This window comes from Mycteria americana, chromosome 1 (genome assembly GCF_035582795.1).
Source record: "Mycteria americana isolate JAX WOST 10 ecotype Jacksonville Zoo and Gardens chromosome 1, USCA_MyAme_1.0, whole genome shotgun sequence".
Lineage (NCBI taxonomy): Eukaryota > Metazoa > Chordata > Aves > Ciconiiformes > Ciconiidae > Mycteria > Mycteria americana.
In genome coordinates this window covers 107,652,956-107,672,707 of record NC_134365.1, presented here as the reverse complement: position 1 = coordinate 107,672,707, position 19,752 = coordinate 107,652,956, and positions in this window count along the sequence as shown.

The following is a 19,752-nucleotide window of genomic DNA, read 5'->3' as shown; positions in this document are numbered from 1 at the left end:
AGAGGTCTTATAACCAACTGCTAACAGTGAACAACATTTTACTGTGCCATAAAATATTAGTTATCTGACAGGCACTGGGGCTTGCCATGCAAAACACTGCAGATAGTTCCTTTAGTTTTGGCAGTCTGCAGCCTTGAGACAGTGCATTGTTTTTTCTAAAGAAAAACAAATTACTAGGTTAGGCTGGGTGACACTAACCAACATCCATCAGAAATTTTGTTCTACATGCTGTTAGTCCGAGTTTTGTTGATTTTGTTTCTCCACCATTTCTCTATATCCAAATATGAATCTTCATCCCACTGTATAGTCAAATGCTATAACTAGACACCTCTACTTCTTAGAAGTTGGGGGGTTTTAGACTGCAGATTTATGACAAATCACATGGAACTAGCTAATAACACTTATTTTGATTCTAGGTATCTCATGTCATAGGGGCTGGTAGGATGTATACCACTTTATCTTGTTCTGCCACTGTTTAGCCCAGGAAGGAGAGAATAATTTCGTCTCCAACTCTTGTTGTATTAAAGTATTTTTGTAAATTCATTTGTTATTTATTAAACCCTGAGAAATAGAAGTCATTTTCCCATTTAGCAAGTGAAGGATGTAGAGTGTAATCTTTGTTCACATTATTGAACACACAACTATACACCTGTCACGTGTAACTGTTCTTTATAAGTAAAATTTAACCTGGCTGAGAAAGGTCCATATGGCATGGACCATATGGTTGGACTCTATGATCTTAAAGGTCTTTTCCAACCTATACGATTCTGTGATTCTGTGATTTTAACATTTTGAAATCTGGAAACAATATCAATGCTGGTAAAATAAAATACAGATTTTTATTTTTGATACAGTCCCTTTAAACCATTCTATTTAAACCAGTTTCTCCTCTTGTTAAGTTGTGACTAAACAAAGAATGTCAGTGTAGCTCTTATCTTTTGTAGATGGATAAATTTCAAAGTATGTACCAGTCCCATGTAGCAGAACTTTTTCTCCCCAACTACACTTGAATAGACTGAAGTAGGGCAAGTTCAATACTATCCTCATCAAGCTCTAAAGAAAAAGAAAAACAGCCCCCCCCCCCCCCCCCCGGCAACTACATTTCCAAACTATATCTCTGCTGTGGGATATATACTGCAAGACTAAATTTTATTAAATACCCACACTTTCTCTCTTGCAGCATCGTATTTGGGATCTACATCTGCAAGGAGTAATCAATATGAACTTTTACTTTTGGTGAAAATGCCTGACCTGCAATAACCTACAGCACTTAATTTTCCATCAAAACTATACAGTAGCAGTCATTATCTCACCCTGCTCCTCTTTGTTAACCACTACCTCTTTCTCCTACCCCCATGATAGTTTTCTAAGTGGTTGCTGCTGTGACAGTTCTGCTAGAGCATTAGTTACTTTCCTCATAGGAAATCCCTAGGGCAATGTCACATTACACTACCATTAACCTGATACCAGATTATCAGCTTCAAACCTCTTTCCAATTCCTCACTCATAGCACAGTTTGTTTCCTTTTCACACCACATGGCACAAGTAACTTCTCTGCTTTTTCAGAAGAGTACTACTTATGAAGCTGGCAGACCAAAAAAAAAAAAAAATGAAGCTAAGTTTGACTCCAAACACTGCTGACCCCTTCACCTCTCCAAAGAAATGAAAAAGGTGTCAATATGCTAGTTCTTGGAATAGAGATATTCAAGTACTTCTTTTTACACTTTTATTCTCATTTGTTTTTAACTTCAATCTAGAAATCATACGCTTATTTGACTAAAACTTACACCAGATGAGAACACTTCAGCTATGTTAGTAATCATATCCCAGATTAGAAAAATCCTTTAACAACCATGCTGTTTAGATGGATGAAAAAGTAACCACCACCACACTTGAGCAGTGTAAGCGCAATGATGTTTCCTACAGTTCCTCTGCTTGACCAAAGGATTTAATAGGAAACGCTTTACGGTGATGAACATTTTTTAATTAACAGAAATCTATAAATAAATGGAATTAAATCTTGCTTATAAGGAAAGAATATTAAGGTTACAGTTTAACATAGAGCTGAAGTTATGAAATTACAAACTTGTGCACCTTACAACTCCTTCACGTGATCAAATACTTAGAGAGGCTATGAGAATTAGACATCTAAAGGATGTGCAAAGGACATGCACGTAACCGCCCTAAAGTCCCTGCAGTGCTGCATAGCTCTGCCTTCTTCAGTACATTCGCCAAAGGTCAATTTCCTCAATTTGGATCCTCAGTTGACCTCAACGGTCTTAAGCGTCAGAAAAGGAGTAAATAGTGTCCTTATTTTAATCTCTGCACTTTCACCTTTTCTCTTACACTTCCACTTTAAAATAACTGCTTACTCTCTATTCTCCCATGGGAAAAAAACCCATTACAACAAATTTAGCTATTTTAAGAGATCTCTCATAGTTGTAAGAGTTGGCACCCTTTCGTTTCCTCCTGGGTTCAACCATGGTGTTTCTCATTTCATACACCAATTTTATGAGCTCCGTCTTTATGACAAAATTTACTGACTAATGAATGAGATGCTCCTGGAAGATAGATCCAGTATCCCAAAGTTTTTTCAATCCATGAATAAACGAAGAGCTTCACCAGTTGAACAGTTGTTTCTAGGAAACATACTTGTTTACCTGCAATTCCATGTTCAGAAACAACTGTTCAGGCAATTAGATACATTCTTTGTTTCATTTGGACATTAAATGAAAACAATAGTTTTAAACAGTCTGTAGAGTGAGCAACTTTCATAATAGTTTGCTGATAAATCAACCTCCTGATCAAGAATTTGAGACGTTGTCTCACCTAATGGTAACTTCACTGTGGATATAATGATCTTGCATACATTACATACTCTGCTGGAGACAGAGTGGAAGACTGCATAATTTTGGTAGGACATTGACTAAAATGAGGGAGTTCATCAGAACTTTCTGTAAACTAATACTACTTCTGATTTTGCAGACAAACTGCTGCACAGACGGTGAGACCAGGGTCTCAAGTTGCAGAAGCATCATACTGAAACAATAAAGCATATTCTGAGCTCACCACGTGGCAAGGTACATGCATAGATCTCCATGTATCCCGATGCTTTCTAAATGGGAAAGGACAAAAATCAATAGCAAGAGAAATTGCATTTTCAGGTTTCCAAGTGCTGCAAGTAACGCAGAAGAAAAAAAACTATTGAAAGTAAAGCAACCAGCAGCGTCCTTCTCACACAGAAATTACTTTTGTTTAGCATTTGCATTGGTGATTTATATTGATGTGGCTATGGCTCAGAGTAATGGACTAATCTTGAATACTGATGAAAGCTACCAACTAATAACAAGAGCTAGAAGTATTATCATAATCTCCCTGTCTGCAAGAAACCTAATAGATAATTATGAATATTTGAGTGGGATAAGTATTTTAACAAGTAGTAATGACCTCATAATTCAGTGCTGGAGAAAAGCCACCAATTCTTTTAATTAGTGTTTTTCCTCACAACCTGTTCCTATTAGGTTCAGGGGACGATGGGAAAACGCTTATGAAGCTACTAACATCTAAGTTCTGATATATTGCATTTCCAAACATGACTTTGTCACTTGTAATGAATGGACACATTATTGACACCTTATATTATATTTCAGATTTCTGTTTTTCTCCTACAGGTTGCTCAGTACTTTTACTGTCAGTATCACATGAGCAGTTACAATTTTTTGATGAAAGACTATTTAGAAAGTATTTAACAGAAGTATTAAACACCATCCAAAAATTTCACAAAGAAATAAAGCAATTCATCACCCTAAGACAGATGTACCTTTCACTTCATGTGGACCTAGAAGATGCGCTTTGTTTGTAATACTAGATTACCTGATTTTCCATTAGCTTTATATGCTGTAACATGTAGTACTCAAAAACAGCAGACACGAAAGCTTTTTTTTTTCCCCTAGTATAATGTTATAAACACTAGTGAATGTTGGTGTAGTACAGTGCAAACATTCTTTGGATTATCCATCACAATGTTGGCCTTCAACTTGTTCCTTTTTTTATTTGTTTGCCACTGAAGTGCGAGGCATCTTTGAGGAAGGGAGTAGATATTTTTTGGCTCTGGCAGGAGGACACAGTTAACATCCACGAGCTTCCTCTGCCTCCTTCCTCCCTCCATGTTTAATGGAAATGTTTCTTCACAAACCTTGTTTTCTATTCTGGCATTAATGCTTGCCCTCTAAGTGCAAAATGAACAAAATGGGTGCTTGGGCTACAGATCAACTTCAAGCAAAAACTACTCCACTCTGTTCCAATTTATACCAAAAAGAAAACTTGAGTTTTTGAGGATCAGTTCCTATTTCTTATAATATGCATCTATACCCTAATGGCATCTTCCCACTGTACCAGTGTTTCTCACATTGGTTTAACCCCCCCTGCCCCCAAACACACCCTCAATATTTCATCTGTCCTTCTCATACATTCATGGCTGTTTTGATCCTCTGAATAGCAAGAAAAAACAAATCGTTCTTGAAAGGATAAGCAGCATATTGCTACAATATTATTTAAAATTCAGAATCAATATTCCTTTCCTAAAAATCATATGCCATCCTCAGATTTTCTGTGGAGCCCTTGCTCAGAAAAAGCTCCTTTTGACTAAAGCAACAATTATGGACTTCAGCGCTGACTCCCCACAGCTCCGATTCCACCACTGCTAGAATAACCAAGGCTCAACTTTCTTCTTATATTACCCTTACCTATGACTTCCAAAAGCTGTAAGCCCCAGGCTGCAAGGGGTGTGGAATGCCAAAAGCAGATAAGTGCTCCTACGCAGCATGTGTTCACAGAAAAGGTACCCTGTTATACAAACATACTATTTTTAGGTAGGAGTTGGTTTCCTTAGTGTAGTGTAAGTAAATTGGGAATACATTTAAAGTGATGAAAATAAGGATCTCCTAACTTGTACTGATCTGTGTTTTAGAAAAGAATAACTTTATTTAAAACCAGAAGTAGTGAGACTAATGAGATCCCTATGTGGCTATACTGGCAGTTCTGTTGACATACACACAGTTGTATAGGAAGGGAAAAAATTTATGTGATTCTTAGGTAGCATTGTAGCAGTACATTCTAGAGGAAATGATGAAAGTCTAGTGTATCAGTTTAACTGTACTAGTAGAATTACTGTGAGTATAGCTCAGGATCAAATGAATTAAGATACTGCAAGCAAATAAAAGGAGCCCTTAGCTAAATATGAGGTTTGAAGATTCGTCAAATAGCTAAGAGAAAGTTTCTCTCTGTAGAGCTACAGTTTGTTTTTCTTTCCAATTTTAGCCCAACCAAGGAGATCATGCCTTCTCTGGAAAAGTCACGGAAAACAAGCTTAAAGGAAAGATTGCCTTTTGAAAAAAAGAGTAACAGCGCTTCAGTTGAAAGCTAGTTCTTTCATCCTAATAATAATTTGCCTAAACCAGTATGGAAATGGTTACACGTACATCAGGAAATATGCTTTAGATGGAAGGATATGTTACTAGTAAAGTGATGGTCTTCTAATAATACAAAATAATTGAGATTATCACCATGAAGTTGATCAGATACTTCAATAACAGACCATCTCTGGTAACAAGCTGAAGAACTTGAACATCAGAATGAGATTCACCAGGAGAGGAATATTTACAAAGCATGCAGAGAACTGTGTAAGTAGTCTTGTAACCTTTTCATTATAGAAATATTACTATGATGTAGCACTTGCAAGCTGAATTTTTTGCATTTAAACCAATATGTATATATGCCCAGGTTTTATTTTGCATGTGGAAGATGTTTTAGGCCAGTAAGACAACATACACTTGAAACCATTTGGCAGGCAATGTCCTGGCATGCATGTGCAAGTAATTGTAGTAGGACAAGGGCATTCATACTTAATGTAGTGTGATTGTCGTAATACCACTAAACCAGATTATGTAATTTTCATGTATTTGAGATGTGTTAAATAGAAAATGTTATAGGATAACAGCTCTTCAGATTCATTCCAGGCTTGTCTTTGTACATAGAAATATTTCAAATATTAATAAAAAACAAAAAATCCATCACATGAACAAAACTCATTTAAAGCCAAATTCAAGTTAAACACAACACACTGAAGAGCTTTGTAGAGAGGGTGGGTGATTTAAAAAAAGAACAAACCAAACAAGATCAACAATTTCTCTAGTTCTGATAGAGCCTCAAACTTTACAAAGCAGCCAAATCAGCTGTGTGATATAACCAAAGAGTCCTTACTGCTTTAAGACTTAATGTTGGCTCTACTATAAACTTTCTGTTCAAGTATTTGTATACTACAGATACTGTAATATTACTTCTCCCAGTCAGATTTTTCAGGTCAATAAGTAATAGGAGTAGTCTTCTGGGAGTTTTATTCCACTGGCTGCAAAATACAGCTTTTTTTTTTTTTCCCCAGTGTTTCAAGTCAGAATGAGAAAGCTCAATCCCATGTTGTCCTCAGTAGGTTTATGAGCATACTTTTGCAAAATGTGAAGGAAAATGTCTCAAACCTTGTTTGCAATCTTACTTACACATTATATAAAATTAGTCTAGTTCAGTATACAAATAAAATATGTAGAAAGTCCTTCATTCCCTCTCTGCGGGGAATTTAAAATATGCCTTCTTGCTTTTGTGATTTACAAGTGAAATACAACCAAGTCGTCCCTAGTGGTGGACATTATTTGTCACTCACAGTGACAAATGGGTTTGGGCTGTCATCACCCAGTGTAATGACAAATTGGTTCCTGAAAATCTTTGAGACGACTGAAGTGCCAGAGAGCAATGCTGAATTTTTTGCAGTCAAGAAAAATCCATATGCTTGTCCCTGTTAAAGATGGCTCATATTTGCAATTTAAAAAAAAAAAAAAAAAAAAAAGAGTAGTCTATAGCTGGGTCCTTCCCTCAGAAGTATAGTTTGACAATTTTAAGATACTCCTAACTTTGCCTCTACTTTGTTTTCCCAGAACAGGTTTTTGACGTCTTGTTTTATTGCAGATGGATACATCAAATACATAAATCTATCTTTGAAACTTTTTAGGGCAGCTCCCTCCCTTTGGGATACATCAGAGAATGAAAGCTTTCAGAACAGAAACAAAAGCAAATTGAAACTTCAGTTAGAACAATGAAATGTCTACAGAGCATCACAATGATACTTGTAAGGAAAAGATTTTCCACAAAAATAGAGATGTGGATCTTCTTGGGAAAAGGAAAAAAGCATTAATGTGTACACCCTAGTCATAAAAATATTTCTTCAATATTAACTACCAGCAGCAGGTCCCCAGAAAAGTTTCAGAAACATTGCTACTCCATGGAACATTGTTCTTTCTGACACAAGAGTATTTGACTATTTCTGCTTAAAAGACAAACTGAGCTTCTTTTGCTTCTTGAATAAAATTCCATTTCAAGAAAAACTATTAGATTCTAAGTACTTCATATCTAACTGTAATGCGATATTAAGTCTCCTGTAAATATCTTTATTCTGTCAATAAGCAGTTAAAAACCACAGTTGCTTACCTGATACTTTCCAGTGTGATTTTCTAATAGATGTGAAGTATGCTGTTATTTAAAAATACAGCACTGCTTACTTATTCGTGATGTGACTGAAGCAATGGATAATTGTTTTGCTTTAAAGGACAATGTTGCAGAATTGTGGTTTGCTTTGAACAACCTCCACAGGTCACCCTCCAGGTATAGCCAAAGAGCACAGAAACAGAGTTGAACATACACGCAAGCTTGCCTTTACCTAGAAGTTGCATCAGCTAATCTATCTTTACTTGTACTTACAATTTTAAATTTTGAACTTTTATATTTTGTGCTAGTTTTATTCCAAGTTACAACAGTTTGTCTCAGCACTCTGGTTTTAGCCAGGAAAGTTTGTTTCTGGACCTTGTTTAAAAGTCTGCTTGATTGTGCAATGTAATTACAGGGTCCTACTGCACAGTAAAATAGATGGGTTCAGCAACAAGGGAATAACTCAAATAAGCCTATCCTGGAGATACTAAAAGGGAAGTCTGATAGTATTCTGAAGTCTAAAAAAAGTTCTGTTGGCATTGGGTTTTTTTGTTTAATCGTTAATTCGCATTAGACTTGCTGGCTTTTCACCCCAATTTAGAACCTCATTATCTCTAGGACACCATTTTGCCTCTGCCTGAAGAACTGAAGCATGCCCGTGCCAGGCAGGGCATGGAATTGAGAATAAGCTCTGCCACAGAGGCATCCTGAAGTAATTAGAGAAAACTTCTCCATCACCTCCCCAATACCAAGGGCAGTATCTCAATTCCCACCTTTGCCAGCACAGCAGACTCCATAAAAGAAAAAGCTAACAGTGTCACACGCAGGTAACACCCAAACAAGAGAAGCTGGTTTACTTTCCAGTCCCCCCACAAGTAACAAAATAGGCAGCAGAGGCTGCTAAACAGGAGAAGCAAGACTGAGAAGAGAGTCCCAATCAAGAGGAATTATCATCCAGTTAAGAGCCAATCATTTTTATTTAGTATAACTAGGCTCAATATATAAGAATAAGTGACTATTTGCCTCAGCTTAGCCCCATTCTTAATTACTTGGCTTTCATTAGATAGTAAACTTTCAGTAGACATCAAACTTGCCACAAAAAAGTATGAGCAAACTGAGGTGTAAGAGGATTTCACTAACGCAATACAGTGTCTTCAGGACTTTTTCGCATATTTTAATCTATTCATCAGCATTAATCAATCCATTTATAGTTTTTGTCAACACAGTGGGTTCCTCCCCCATTTTTTTCTTTCTAATGTTCAATAATAGCACTGGGTAATACAACAACTCCTCACTTTTAACCTCCAGTTTTTGAGACTTAGAACAGATGCATTCAAGAAGTGGGAAGTTCCATGCACTTTTTTTTTTTTAATGTGGCAGCTGCTGCTGCTGCAGAGGTGGAGTTACTGTACTGAATTTGTATACATATATGGTTATTCTGGTTAGCTGTTTACAGTTTGTGTAGTTTAAACATTTAGACTTTAAAAGTGTTCTCCAATACCCACATTTTAAATATACTGCTTCAAAAGTTATGTAGTCTGCCTCACGCTGATTTTATTTAAATTTAAAAGTGCAATAGAGAGATGTTCCTATTTTGTCTGCTTTCTCTCATTAGTCCTTAAGCAAAGTATATAACCACATTGCATTTATTAAAGGCTTACTGAAACACAGAACCTTCACTCATTTTTAAATTAACTTACAGAAAACATAGCAGAAAAGTGATTACCGCAATGCAATTTAGAGACAGTCTATCAAGTTCCCTCCAAAAAAATAGAGTTTTTGTCACAATACATCATCTTCACTAAACATTGACTTAAAGAACTGGCTACCTGCATAGGCTGGGAAAATTGTTTGTGTGACATACTCATTTCACCCACCTGGGAAGAAAACCCTTGCAAACAACCATGAAGAAAGAAATAGTGAATATACTTTCACAGATCAACTTAAAGCCAGGTATCTCACATTTGTCAGTTTTATCAAGTTTTGAATTCTTCCCAGCTTTGACTTTATACCCTTATTTGTGTATCCCGTTATTCTGACCTGATTGTGATAGTTCCACCCCCCCGACACTTTTTTTTCCCCTTGCATTGCTGATGACTACGCCAAGTACCTCCTTGTGTATTATTTTTTTTTCTTAGTTATTAAAGAAGCAAATATAAATAAGGTCAAAGAGCTATTTACATTTCTGACATCATCCCAGACATGCTTCTGCTGGAATTATAGTTAACTTTATTCTTTAAAACCTCCATGGGGTAACAGCACCAGAATATTTTTTCCAATACCATAAAAAAGTCTAATGAAAAACACTAAACAAAATCTATTTTAACAGTCTCCTCTTGACATCATGTTTAGAGGGGTTTGTTTGTTTAAACCAGTTAAAGGGCCTTGAGGGATCCTTACAAAGCTCATAAGCACCAAATTCGTGTTTTAACCTTCTTTTGCTAGAACAGCAAAACCCATGCAGTTTGGATAAGCCCTGGGGTATGGAGGGGAATCCCATACCAAAATAAATAGGCAGATTCCCTATTTTATTAGGAAGTGTTTCACATGGCCACATATACTTAAAGGCTTCCTTGCTTAGAAATGGCACAATCCCTTGCACGGTCATTTTATTAAAATATGAACTCCCTTTTAAAATGAAAGTAAAATAAAAAAATCTTTTCACATGACAGTCCTGTTTAGGTGCAGCACCACAGTATTCTACATGTTTTCTGTAGTTCACATAACACTGTCATATAACCAATATCATTGCCGGGCACACCAGTGAAGAAAGTGGACAAGCCTTCTTCTGTTTTTAAACATAAGTCTTTTTAAATAATTTTATTTAGTACACTTCATGGAAAAAAGCCATATTACTGACTTAAACACAACAATCTTTTTAGAATGGTTTTATATAATAATAGAACTTTTTGAAAAAATAGTCATGACTTGAGTAGCTCTTTCATATAATTTATGTAGGTTTTCACTAATTGACAGAATGAGAAATTGGTAATTAATTTTTTTAAAGATTGAACAGAGAGTGAAGAAAACTTAATGAAATAATTTAGGACTCATCATGGTAATGCTGTATCTCTCAACTAGGACGCAGAAATAATGTACATAATTTCAAGGGGTTGTGCAATGGAATGTGTTTTATTAGCCATTGTTTGTTTCACTAAACAGGTGACCACAATCCTGTTTTTGTTTAGAGTCCTTAAAGTTCCTGCCAGTTTAAAAGGCAGGAAATAAAATATAGGCTAGATCACATAGTGTGAAGGAACTGCATATTCAGAGATATTAAAGGCAAATTTAATGGAGCCCAAGAATGCCATGAGTGGACATGTGTAACACAAATGGTACCACCATAGGAGCATGAAGACAGCAGCTGTCTGCTGTAGAGACAAATTATTTTCATTGCATAGATTTGGCTGGGTTGCAATTACTCAGATACTGTGAGTGGAGAAAAAAAATAATAATTGTAACTAGTGTTTCATCTTTGCCACTCTCCTTTCATCTCTCAAGCTTCACAACTTTTAAGTTTTCTCCTCGCATCCAAGCTGTCAGTGATATATTTTAAAATAAGTAGCTCGAAGTGTTTGGCTACCTGGGGCCATAAACCCAGCAGGTCAGCAACAGACACTGTTGGGGGACTTTCCATGGCTTTTGCAGAATTAAAACAAAACAATCAGGAGGAAAGCGTCATGGGTATGGCAATAACTTATTAGTTCTAACACACATATCCCTGCAGATCACAGCAACCTCAATCTGCTTAAAAAATGGCTTCCTTGGGCTAGCCAATCTTTCTATTAAATAGGTTGGCCTTCCCTGGAGCCAAGATCTGCCTCCTTCTGCATGGATTATTATAACAGCACAGGCAGTATTTTGTGCTCTGACAATTTCCAAATAAAAATCAGTCCTACAAAGGCTGAGATTGTTTATTTTTCCTTAGGGCATTCCATTGTTCTGATTAGGGACAGAGCAGAAGAAAAGTTGGATATTAAAACAGCAAAGCTGTTGTGAACCTGAGGTGCTATTTTTAGTTTAATTAAAAATAGAGGAAGACACATAAATGAAAATAAATTATACAGCTCTTAAGATATGCAGACAAGGATACACTATGTGACCTGCTAGGAAAGATCACTGTGATAAAGACAGAGGTAGTAAGAAAGACATCCTGCACAGCTCCAGAGTAGCAAAATGGGGGGAAAAAAAAGTAGTCTATTATAATTTATGACACTGCTGTCCAACTTATTAACTATGTAGCTTTATTCAAAAAACACATTTTAAGATATTTCAAGCTTATAAGTTACTAGCAAAACCAAAGATACTCTGTTCACATTCCATAAAACTCCCCACCTTCCATAATTACAGAAACACCAAAATGAGTGAATGCATCAAACAAAACACATACACATCTACTACATTTCACGCTTACCTTTTTCCTTGGAGCTTGTAGGCAGTAGAAGGAAGAATACCTCAGACTACTCGTATGTTCCAGATTCCTAGGAATCTATATGAAGAAGAGTTTTCTTCCCAGCCCATCATGGGTACAAGCTAGCAGGTTTATACCACATCACCTGAAGGTCACCGTTAAAACTTTGGGCAGCCATTGCAACCACTAAATGGAAACCCTCAGTTTCTTCCCCAAACTTGGATCACCTCATAGCTGTACTTACACAACCTTTACCTCAAAACCAATTTTTCTACCACAAGAGCCTCCAGTTCCTTTTTATAACCTCAGTGGGGTCAACAACAGCACCTGCTTCTATGACTCAGTGACAATTACCTTGCATCTGCAAGCAGAGTTCAAGCACCTCATATCGGAATGACTCAGGAGAGGAGTCCTGTGTCCCTGGGCAGGGTTTTCAACTCTGCCCTGTTACAAACAGCTAATGCATATTATCAAGTTTCCTATTAGATCCTAATCTTTTAGGCTAGATTAGGTAAATGTCAGAATGTTATTCTTATGCTTATGAATTATTCAGAATATCTTACAGTAAAGCTATTATTGGCACCACTGCCACCTGAAAGTAGTTTAATTTTTGAAAGTCTATAAGTGAATTTACCTCTATCTAGATGAATATTTCTGTGATTCTCATAAATATCACCATTCGCATTTCATGAAAATGTTAAATAGTACGACAGCAAGCAAGCTTGTTTTGTACCAGAGGTGTACATAAAACTGTACATGAATTACTAAACACTCTGATTTTTAGAACTGAATAACCAAAGCTCATCCAAAAAGACATGTAGAAACAGAAGCAATATTTAATCTCAGCCAGATTCTAATTCTGGTCCTCTGTCTTTGCTTTTACCCTTTCAATTTTGGTTAAACTATTTATTTGCATAAAACTTTTTTTTTTTTTGCGATCTTTGTGTTGCTTTCTGAGAAATTATGAACATACAGATCTTCATTTTATAGATATGTTTGTCATTATGAATAATTTTATGCAAGGCTTCAATATGTATACAGGAACTGATTGAATGCTTTCAAATACTTCACCTTTGCTAATCCCTAGCACTGCTTGTAATTGCCGTGACTAATCCCAGCTAGTCACTTGGGATTATTTCTGCTTCCTAAGAGAGTGAACCTTGAGCATTCAAAGAATGCTCTCAACTCATTGGATATTCGTATTAGCAAAGTTGTTTAGCACCATAATTGACTCAAGCTCACAAACTCAGAGAAACTTTCTGATGTTTGACTTCAGAAACCAAGCTTTGGATCTTATTAACAGCTGTGCTTAAAAGCAGTATTTGAGGTGGGGGGAGGGAAGGGGCAGAGGGGAAAACAACACAGAAAGAACAATGGCTGCACCTTTTATAAGCCCACTCCACAGGACCCCAAGACAATCCAAAATACAAGAAACTAAACACCTTTTCAATATTATTACAGAAAAGTTCAGGTATGGAAGAAGGAGGAGGGGTGGAGAAGTTTTAGGCACAGATGAACAAAAAATGTTGCTTAGCACATAGTTAAAGAAGGCTCTTTTCCTAGCCGAAAAATAGTAAAACCAGCCTGCAACTCGGTAACAAACCGCTTAAGACCACCAACTTTAAATTACACATAGTAGCAAAGGAACAACAGCTAGAACATTTCCAGCCAGCTGTATGTAATGGTAAAGCAAAGAGCTATAAAATGAACTGGCAGCTGTCACCTTAGCTGTTGTCAAGTACTAGCTGATAGTCCACCACAAAACAAAGCACTGTAAGTTTTTTTGGTTTTAATAGACTTTCTTTTCCATTATTAGTTGCAATTAACTGACTGAAACACTAAAATAATCTATCAGGCTAAGTAACAAAATAAAGATTAATACACCAGTCTGTCCCTCTTCTCTTTTGCCTTAGCCATTTGTCCTAGCATTTCAGAAATATTTATTTCTGGAAGGCTAAATAAATTCTAATTATTCCTAGAAAAAAAAAGAATTCTCATCCATACCATAGAATTTCCCATAATGCTTTCACATTAACAAAACAAGTAAACTAGCAAATAAAACCCCCACAAACCACCAGCAACCCTACAAAAATAATTTGAAGCCACAGCTGTAACAAGAAAAAACACTGCAGATGCTGCATATTCTGTTTAGGTCAGTTTGCATCTGTAATTCCAGAGACACTACTACTACTACTACTGGAACTCTTTCTGCATCAAGAAAACAGTGTTATTGCCAAACTCCGCTATATCAAGCGGAGATACGATTAAGAAGTTGTTAAGGGTTGTTCTGAAACTCTTGTTCCAGTAATAAGTCTTTTTACGTATGTATATGAATTTCTGCAGATTTACTAAAGTGGAGAAAAATAGTTTTACACTTACAAAAAAACCCCAAACCCATAAATGAAGGAACTTCACCAATAGTAAATAAAGAACAATAGCTTGAAAAATTTTAAGAGCAGCCTGAAAGCTTCAATTTGGTCCAAAGTATTTGCTATTATTTGGGCAGGAAACAAGGGGAGAGAGAAATACAGAGTGACTACTATGAGTCATCTTTACTGTGGTTCAGAGACTATGCCATGCATCTGGCAAGCAAGAAAGAAAGGAATTTTATGAGCGTGGCAGAAAAATACAAAGCAATATGAAGCCAATAGACAGATCATTTAATAAACTCATACTGTTAAATAATTGAAAACCACTTTGAACCTAGGAGTCCCCTTAAGTTTACTGCTAATATGCCACAGTTTCACTGCAGAGGAGGAGCTGAGGGACAACTGCACACACTACAGTAATGCTTTCATTCCTGATGTGTTACCACAGCACTTGTATTTTCAGTATAGACAATTCATATGTACACATAACAATGACAGACTGGTGTGGATAGATCCACAGCCCTTACTGAACCGTACCAGGGAGGAGCACCCTTCTTGACCTCCAGACTACCAAAGCAAAGAGCAAGGTGAGTGGGAGATGGAGCTGTCATCCTCATACAGATCTTCAGCAGAAAATGAGGGTAGTGGAAGTGAGACAAAAATAAGGCATGGGTGACAACCTGTCTCCATCATTAGATGGTGCCAGATGCTTTAGAGGAAGGAAACACAATTCTTAAAGAGAAAAATGTATTTTGAATAACCTGTACAAATGAAAAGCTCCTGAGGATTGTTCTACACCCCAGACAAAGGTTCAGTTCTGCGTCTGTAGGTGGGAACAAGTACCTAGTAATTTTTTCAATACACAGTCATGAATCTGAAAGAGGATAGGACTGACTTACCAGACCTTTTTTCCATGAGAAATGAAACAGGAAGATAGTGCTACATTTCTTTAAGGAAACTGATCGATTTTACACCAGTTACATCCTAAGTTTAATATTGCTTGGCTTAGTTATTACAGTGACAGTGAACAGCACTTGCTCAGAGCAGCTTTTAATATGTGGCAGGAAATGTATACAATAAATCAAGCACTTCAGCTTGATAAAAGAACAAAATAAAACATAGAGAACAGTTGGGCACCTATGATCTTTTTACACAAATACATAAGAAAAAGGAATCATAAGCAAAAGAGAAATACTTAGCATTGGAAGAGGGCAAATGAACAAACCCACTCAGTATGAACCTACTGAAAGTTCTTTATTTAGGTTCAGCCTAAACATCTCAAAGGTTTAGATGAGTTTGGATAAATGAAGATTATTCTCTTAATACTTAGTTGTAGGTGGCTGCCTGAGCAATGCTAACCTTCTCTCTCCTAGGACACATCTCATGGTAAAATCTACTGGGCTACAAGAAGAACCCTTCTTTGTATCAGCCTGTACCCCACTTTACTTACCTGACTTGACTGTCTGCTAACACTGCCAAACATTAGTGTGACCAGTATGACATTCTTGAGCTGCTTTTCCATCAGTTTCTTATTTGTTCCGACTATAAACATCTTCAGTTGTGAAAGGACAGGAAAGGGGACTAGAAGATGTCCGAGACAAGATTTAAAAACCACCTTACAAAATGAATGTATGCTGTAAAAGGCTGAGGTCTCTCCAGTTAGATGAAAAAATATCAACCATAGTAGGAACAGCAACCACAACCAACACCAGAAAGGTCAACACCCTGTTCACCAGCAAGTGTTCGAGGCAAGCCTATACACCTAGAGACTGACGAGAGGAAATTACCTATCTTTTGAAGAAGACTGACATACAAACCGTGTGCATCCTATTATTACGCAGACATCAAAAACAGCAGATGCAACTATCTTCAGAGCAAAATTAGCCACACAATTGCCATGTACAACACCTGGCTCATTCTCCTGCTTATTCCCCAAAACTGAACTGCACAACTAACACATGCTTTAAAATACATGGAGGAATTCAGATGAAATAAGAAATACCTAGGGCCTTACCACCCAGCCTTTAAAGGCAGCTTCACTTGTGACCGAGTGACAGAGGGCTCTCCTGCCGCCTCCCAAAGCAGAGGAAGAGCACCTTCCCCCTGGAGTGGAGCCCCACCGCAGCTCCTGATGGATGCAGCTGGGAGGCTGAGCCCTGCCTTGGGTCACTGGCCAGGCCCACGGCTCAGTTTTAGATGGGAACAATCAAGTGATTTCCTATTAGTGCTCAGCTTCTGAATTTAGATCCAAGGTGGAGAGAAGCTGCGGTATTGTCTGAGACTGTGGGTAATGCCCACAGAGCAGCTGGGGAGCAGATGGATGCTGTTAGAGGTGGCAAAAGCTCTTTTAACCTCTCTCTCTACCACCTGGAGAGTTTTATAGAATAAAGAAACAACACAAACTATAGGTGGGCAGCTGTGCAGCGTTACAAGCATTAAAAGGCACCTACATCTCCCTCAGGGTTTCCACAGTGTTCAGTTTTGCCTGGACCTGGCAAAATATTCCAGTGAACTGTCCCATCAAAATATCTCAGCTGAAAGTGCTGAAAATTAATCTCCTGGCTAAGTACTTCACTAGGTTCAAGTTTAGTGTAACTGTAAGTATTGCAAGTGATTAAAAAACACAGAGCATGAATGAAAAACAAATGATGATCTGTAGAGAGTTCAGTTTCATGAAAATGTAAATGTTCAATGCACAGATAAGATGATTAAAAATGGAAAAGACAGCTTGAGCATAAATATATACGGTAACTACACAGCAGTGACTGACAATAGTGGATCTATTTTATAGAACATTTAAATCAGCAAAGAGCCAAGATACAATATTTAAATGAGTCTTTATCATAAAACGTATCTTGAAAGTTCTGTGGAAGAATAATATCAGCTAGGGTATACTTTAAAGATTGTAATTGGACTTTATCCCAGAAAAGGCTAAATAAATTGAAATATGTTTTATATCATTATGCATATTCTTTTGTGATAAAAATAGACTTATATTTCATAGCAGATCAAAAAACTGTGCAACAAGGGAATAATAATAAAGGAAAAGAAGCAATCAAAATAAGAAAGGGGGGAGATTTCTTGTATCCCTCTGCAAAAGAAGTAATAAATGACTTCTGTGAATAAATTCAAAGACTTGAATAAGCTGTGTGCATCTCCCAGATGACTCTTGGAAAAAATTAAAGAATTGTCTCAAACACTTGTAGAAAGCGTATAAAACAGTTTTTTTAATCTCAAACATAAAAATGTGCGAACTACAATATTTACTGAACACAGTTTTATCAGATAGCTCTCTAAGAGAATCCTACAATAGCATAATATCAAAAGTCTATAGTCCATGAAATTTCTTCAGTAAACTGAAGATCCTCCCCAACATGTACATTCTTTCATACAGTGTTCAATAAGAAAAATTTCTTAACAGGTTTTCAAGGATTTTGAACAGGACAAGATTCAATACCTGTAAAACAGATGTAATCCTCCTTCCCCCATTCCAAAATCACTTACAAAAAGGACTAATTTCGCTACTGTATGACAGTGGTCCTCTGTCTTCCTAGACAGCATTTTTTTTTTATATATCGAACTTACACAAGCAAATGAAGAACTTTATCTCAGAAGTGTTTAAAATCATGTTAGCTATGAGTTTTTTAACTTGAGCATTTATAACTCAAAAGGAAGATAAAAAAAGAGATATGCATATATATGAAATTTTACAGACATACATTTAGATGTTTTATAAACATTTAGAAGTGTTTCATAAAGCACTTGGAAGTATGTTTTATATGCAGACACGTAGACACACACTAAATGTCTTCCACATATTCTTTGCATGTTGTCTCTGGTGGAGAGAGGTAGAAGCTTTTTAATCTTCCTATGTTATTTTGTATTAAAGAGTTATTTCAGCACAGGAAACAGTTTTCTCAAAGGCCACTGGAACAGGATTTCCATCTTCAATCTGGACTGGAAATCACTTCTAAAGCTGTTTCTGAGCAGATGATCAGTTCAGACAGAAGGCAGGCTGCTATAAATTGTACTAGGATGAGACCAGAACTGACATTTCAGGACTTGAAATGTTTATTAGGCATGGAAGTTGATTTTTTTAATGTGGTCCAAAGGATCTGTGTCAGCTGGTAGGAGCATCTGGTCACAGGTAGGAGGGGGCAGGAAGGCTCACAGGTCCACGCACCAGTCATGGAGAAAGGCACGGGAAGTGGTAGCAGGGAGACTGGCAGAACTACCAGTTTTTGAGTTGTGGTAGATTTTGATTCCAGCACTTTTCTTGTTATGCTGGCAGTCTACAAAACTGGCCTTTTGTCTCTGCTCATATATGGTCTTAAGAATGTAAAATCAATTATCTGCATCACAAGTGTTTCTAAAACCTCGGGTATAGTAGCATAACTCTACTTTTCCTTGTGCCTTTTCTTTCTTTTCTCCCCTTTCCTTTCTTTTCCTGAAAACATAAACACAACAAAACAAAGCATTCATATAAATAGCACACACAAATGCACTTGGGTATTCATTCATTACTCACAGTGCCTCATATTTTCTCACCTCAATAGGCAATATGATAGTTATCTAAATGGCAGCTTGTACTGGCTCCTCTTTTTGTTCCCCTCTGATACGTGTGCACCCATACACAAAGGAATGAATGGCATAGCTGCTGAATATTTGTTTTTCCACTGTATATCACTATAAATAAAAAGTTGTGCTAAATAAATTGCTGAGTGCTATTCCCACGAGGACACATTTTTTACAGTTATCATGATCTTGAACCTTTCCATGCCAGCGTGATAGTTAAACACAGTGTTTCTCATGGGAAAGCCACAACTTTTTCTTTTTTAAAATGTCCATTTTTACAGGACGTACTATATGCCATGAGGTTATTCAAGGGGTTAATAAACCTCGGAATCACTTGTCTTGTCTACAGTGAAGTGGCACAATGACTTTGCTGCTGAGTTTTTTCCTGTAAAGGGGAACATTAGAAAACACACAGGATAGAAATGAATGCACGCCCTAAGCCCCTAACCAGCACTTTCAATGCCTTTATAGTGTACCTGAGAGCGTATTAGGAAAATAAAGAATCTTCAATTTACTGACTTAAAATTATTTTTTCCCTTTTCTCTATTGTCTTTAAGACTGAATCTTGAGAACTTTAAATTATATTTTACATGCAAGGCTGAAAAACTAATTTACCATATTCCTATCAGCCAACAGATAAAGTCTGTAGCACAGTGGTAGATAACAGTTTCCAAGGGCAATACCTATGCCCAAAGCTTTGCAAAGGTATAACATGGAGGATACAATAGAGGAGGTGATATACATCACGCTAGTTGTCCCTGGACCCTTTCCTTTCAGCTTTGGGCCACCTGTGTATCTGATGAATCTGAAATCCTGTCATCCCCTTGAGAGTGTCATATGCACTAACATATATGGATTGCTGCA